The 5,562-nt window shown below is 39.2% G+C and overlaps 1 pseudogene; it reads right to left on the bottom strand.

Annotated features, from left to right (window-relative positions):
* Nucleotides 1-854: 854 nt before the first annotated feature.
* Nucleotides 855-5,220, bottom strand: LOC122133958 (annotated as a pseudogene).
* Nucleotides 5,221-5,562: the final 342 nt, after the last annotated feature.

Below are 5,562 nucleotides of genomic sequence, written 5' to 3'. Positions count from 1 at the left end.
GTGTGCAGTGGTTCTTGAAGCACTGACTCCAGCTGCAGTCCACTCTTTGTGAATGTCCCCCACATTTTTGAATGGGTTTTGTTTCACAATCCTCTCCAGAGTGCGGTTATCCCTATTGCTTGTACAGTTTTTTCCTACCATATTTTTTCCTTCCCTTCGCCTCTCTATTAATGTGCTTGGACACAGAGCTCTGTGAACAGCCAGCCTCTTTTGCATTGACCTTTTGTGTCTTGCCCTCCTTGTGCAAGGTGTCAATGGTCGTCTACTGGACAACTGTCAAGTCAGCAGTCTTCCCCATGATTGTGTAGCCTACAGACCTGGACTGAGAGACCATTTAAAGGCCTTTGCAGGTGTTTTGAGTTAATTAGCTGATTAGAGTGTGGCAACAGGTGTCTTCAATATTGAACCTTTCCACAATATTCTAATTTTCTGAGGTACTGAATTTGGGATTTTCCTTAGTTGTCAGTTATAATCATCAAAATTAAAAGAAATAAACATCTGAAATATATGTCTGTGTGTAATGAATGTATATAATATACAAGTTTCACTTTTTGAATGGAATTAGTGAAATGAATCAACTATATGATGATATTCTAATTATATGACCAGCACCTGTATTTACATCTTTAGGTTTACTTTTCTACTTTTAGATTAATACATTTTACAATTATGTAATATTCATAAAAAATATGTATTATATATATTAAAATTATGTAAAATATTTAAATCATATAATTTATTATTATACATTTCTACACCCAGAAGTTTTTATTTCTTCAATCAATCAATCAATCTATATGTAAAGAAGTAAGCAATAATAGCTGGTGCACCAAGAACTCCAATAAACTAGCACATCACATTGTTGATTATAACTTTTAATACTGAAATCTGAAAAGCAGGCTTTGAAAGTATGTTTGCTGAAAATATCATTCAGTTTTAGATGTTATTTCACAGCAGTCCTTGCAGACACCGCTCCATTTCACACAGTTCCTGTAGTTCTTCACAGTGAGGGCCACAGTGGAGAGAGAGGAGCTTATGGGCCCTGGGAATCACAGAGAGAGCCGCACCACAGTCTCCGCTGTCAAAGGAAAAAGTGATGCTGAGGTGAGGAGACTGGTTTTGATCATAAAGTATAGGAAGTCTCATCAGAGAGTTTGACACATTGAGCTCTTACCCGTTGAAAATGTAGCTGTGCTAGTTTAAAAAGCTGTCGTCGTCCCAGCTCAATGCTGTCCTCTCCGAATTGGGCCTGAATGGCAACACATGCTTCGCTTAAGGTTGGATGCAGCCAGACTCCATTCACCTGTTAGAAAAAACTAATAATAACAATACTACACATTTTCCTTGTATGAATTTAGATGTTACTTATTTAATTATTCAGAAAGGCAACGTAGCACTGCTATACAACATTTACATATCTTACATTGTCATAAAGGTACAATTTACATCAGGCTGTTATTCTCACCGGTGGTGGCGTACACACGAGCTGTTGCATCTGCTAGCTCTCCTTGGAGAGGGTGAATCTCTGTTAGGATGCTGTTTGCCTCAGAAGAAGCTGATTTTAGGATTTTTAGGGCCTCGTCTGTAATACATGGAAACATTATGTATACTTATGGATATTTCGCAAATATTAAAAAAAAGATTGTGATTCATATTGAGGCTGCACCTAATCTGTGTTGCTCTATGAGATGAAATGCCTTATCCAATAGACACTGTAAACCCTTTAGTTTGTTCTGCACATCAGCACTGGTGATCTGATGATCACAGGACGGCCAAGAGCACTTGTACCCATCCATATGGGACTGAAATGTACAGCATACATTAAGATACATACAATGAACCACCTAAATGATCAGTTATGCTTTTCTGCAAGTGTTTACCCATAGAGGCTTTCCGCATTTTACACACTTCAGCCCGGGTGCTGCGTTTTCTGTTGCTTTCTGGCTTCCTTTCTGATAGGTCACTTTGACAGGCTTGACAGTTACAGTGGAAGTAGTACTGCTCCAGCAGGAGGCGCTGACGTTCATTCACCTCCATTCTGCTACAGTGAGGACCTGTGAAGAATGACATTTATTAAGACAGCTGTTTCCGGATGAACCCCCCACCCAACAAAACGGGAATTCCTAAGATCACATATTACCATAACAGTGCAGAATCTCCTGTCCTGGAGTAAGATCTTTTGAAGCACGTACAGTGACTGTCACACCACTGCAAGAGGTCTTGGGATGGTCAACGTGACCTTCAGAACAAACGAACTGATTGAGTGGGTCAGTTTGAAAGCCTGTGGGTGAAGGAGATGTTTGTGTTTTGGACTGCAGGAGTGGTTAAGCAGGCTGAGAACAGGAAAAATTGCTGTGGCAATGCGGATTTCACTACTGGACTGAACAGCCATGCCACTTTCTTCTGTAAGAATTGAGAAAAAAATTATCAACAATCATGAAAATTCAATAATCAAATGTATTAAATTGCAGTTTGTGTTAAAGCATGAGTTCTGTCGAACCTTTGACCATAACAGCAGTGACTGCTTGAGCGTTACACCAAAGCTGCATCATGTGTCTCAGAGCTGTGGCTCCCAACATACTCATCTCAGGCTCCCCCCAAGTTCCACTAACTCCTTTGTTCTCGCAAGATGCCCACATGTCCGGTGGGGGTCCACCCTGCAGCCTCCTATAAAGCATTGCCATGGTAATCACTAATAAGAAGCGTGAGCTGGGTGAGTGTTGTGCCACATGTGGTAAAAGGCTGTAGATGCCCATGTACGAGTTGCCATGATAACAGTCTGAAATTTCTCCACAGGGATCTCCAAGACTCAACTTGACTGGCAAATCACTTTTATAAGAGCTACATGTCACATGGTCTTCTTCTGAAGTGCTTTTTTTCACCCTTTTGACCTCGTTTTGTCCAGCTTTCAGGGCCACTCTTAGTGCAAGATGTCCCAAAACCCCAATGGCCAAAAGATCTGCTCCAATATGGCACTCCCATTGGTGCCAGTGCTGCCAAGCGTCCTTTTGACAGCTTTCCACAGAGAACCGAACGTAACTGCAGTTTGGACATGGCACAAAGCTCAGTGATTGGCTCAGGCAGTGGTGACAGTATCGGTCTTCAGTATTAAACGTCTTTCCTCCCTTATTAGTCACTGTATTGAGTTTGTTTCCTGGTATAAGTACGCAACAGAAAGCCTCGTCCTCCAGAACGACCTCACCAGCTGTCATTTCCATGGCTAATATGTGACGACCTTTCTCGGGGCTAAAGTAAACAGACACACCAGGTGAAATACAACTCCTAGTGTTTCTGCTTTTCTGGCATGGTGGTGTTTGATTATTTGTGGTTGGCTGGTTGGATATTTCAGGTTTTTTAAGCTGGCTCAGGCATGCGGTCTGTCTAGCTCTCAGCTTGTCCTGCAAATGGCTTGGGTAACCAGCCTCCAAAGAGCGCCGGATGTCCTCAAGACATTCCTGGAAAAAAGGAGATAATCACTTAAACTCATATAGATGTGTCAGCTGTGCATTAAACAAGGTGGCATGTTCTTATTTGAATGGTAAAAAAAAAAAATAATGTTTTGTGATGCATAAGACAGACTCTTACTTTGTAGAGGCCATGGTAAAAGAGGGCAGCAGAACGGTTAGCATAGCACAGTGAAAGCTCTTCTGTATTCTTGTCAGCATGGCAAAACACCCTTAAACATCAAACAGAGAGAGTGGGAATATATTATGGTCACAGTACCACCTGCCATTTGAAATCCAAACCATTATTAGTGTAATGCAAACACTGAGCTCGAACTAGCATAAAACGTTTATCCACAATGATTAACTTCACAAATTCACAAGTCATTGTGCCTCCACAACAGATTCCAAAAAGATGGATTGGCTAGATTCTGTTCCTCCCATGTTTCTAATGCATTCCTTACAAAGCAGGAACCTTTTATATTTATATTTGACATGCACTTTGACATTTATAACAGGCGTACATATTTTGAGGTCTGTATGCTGATCTGTTTGCCAAAGCAATGAAAATCAATGTAAATCACTCAAACTTTTAATAAGCTGGGGAAAAAATCCAGATTTTAAATAAATAACGGTTTACATTTGCATGTGAATGAACAGGGAGACGTTCAGATACAAAATCCAAACTTATTTAATATATAGCTACTATATATAAAAACAGCTATAATTTCAAATTGCAAAAAAAAAAAAAAACTTTTAAAACTTTGGCCATGTTTAGCATGAGAATCCATCTCTTTAACACTGTGAACAACTCTGAACACACGAAACACCATTGTAGCCCCCCTTTAAAAAGCCACAAAAAGACTGCTATCAAACAGGTTTCCTAAGTTCTAACCGCCCCCCATTTGTCATTGGTCAGACAAGAACATAACCCCCTCTCCAACTCACGTCATTGGTTAAGCCACGGACGCTATGTTTGGCTACTTGCATAAATAGAGCAATGGCGCGGAATAGTGCAACAAAGAAAAAACTTTTCGTGGAAGTTAACGCAGTTATGCGTGTGAAGCAGCAATAAGGGAAAATGTTTTAACCACACAAAAATAAGACGAAAAAAGTTAAACCTTGTACACACATTACCTTTACTTAAGTATATGAAGCAGGTGTTTAGATCGCGTCTTTTCCTTACCTTGGAATAATACAATGCTGCGGTTGTATAATCCCTCACTTTGAAGCTGAGGTTTCCCTGCTGTCTAAATTCAGATGCCCTCTCGGGAGACTTTTGTACGGAGTACTTCTCAGAAATTCTAGAAAAGACGTTGAGATCTTCAGGGCTAAAATATGGACAAAGGATAAAAGGTAGGTAGAATATTTATTTTTATTTAGAAACGTATAGCTAATATTTGAACATTTGTAGATTGTTGGCACTCCAATTGAATAACTAATAACAACTAGTGCAGCAATGACATTAAAAAAGTAGTTTAGTATTAATCACTTTATCTAACTAAATTCAAGCGCCTCAGTGCTGACCGTATTAATGAAAGCCCGTAGTTGAATATGGCATCTATATCTGTCAGACAGCAGAAGCGCTCAGTTGCTTCAGGTTTCAGTTCCGTCCATTTCTGCTCGACATACCGAACCCACTCTGGACAGGGCAGATCCATTCAAAAATCCGCTCAGTGATCTATAACCCCACAAATAAAAGGCACGAAGCTGTTCAAACACTTTTGATTTCGTTGCAGTAAAGGGACTTCCTGTTGAAACTTTTATCAATCTTCAAAATACAGGCCCTGTACTCGTAGGCCTACTTAACGCATATATATATTTATGATAGGCCTATTCTTAACTTTTTTTTTTTTTTTGACTCCAAAGCTCTGAAGCTGGAAGTATTGATTATATTTATTAAACAATTAATTTAGATGTATTTTCATCAATAATAATGATGATGATGATGATGATAATAATAATAATAATAATAATAATATAAAACGTTATTAAGGGGGCGTTTTAGCATTTTATTTTGAATTAAAATAAGCTTATTTTAATATATTAATAATAATTTATTAGTTTTAATACTTAAATACTGCACTTTGTTGAGGCCCCTTCCAGCCCCCCTTTGTTG

Source organism: Cyprinus carpio, chromosome A10 (assembly GCF_018340385.1).
Source record: "Cyprinus carpio isolate SPL01 chromosome A10, ASM1834038v1, whole genome shotgun sequence".
NCBI classification, from domain to species: Eukaryota; Metazoa; Chordata; class Actinopteri; order Cypriniformes; family Cyprinidae; genus Cyprinus; species Cyprinus carpio.
This window is presented reverse-complemented; position numbering and strand designations above follow the sequence as displayed.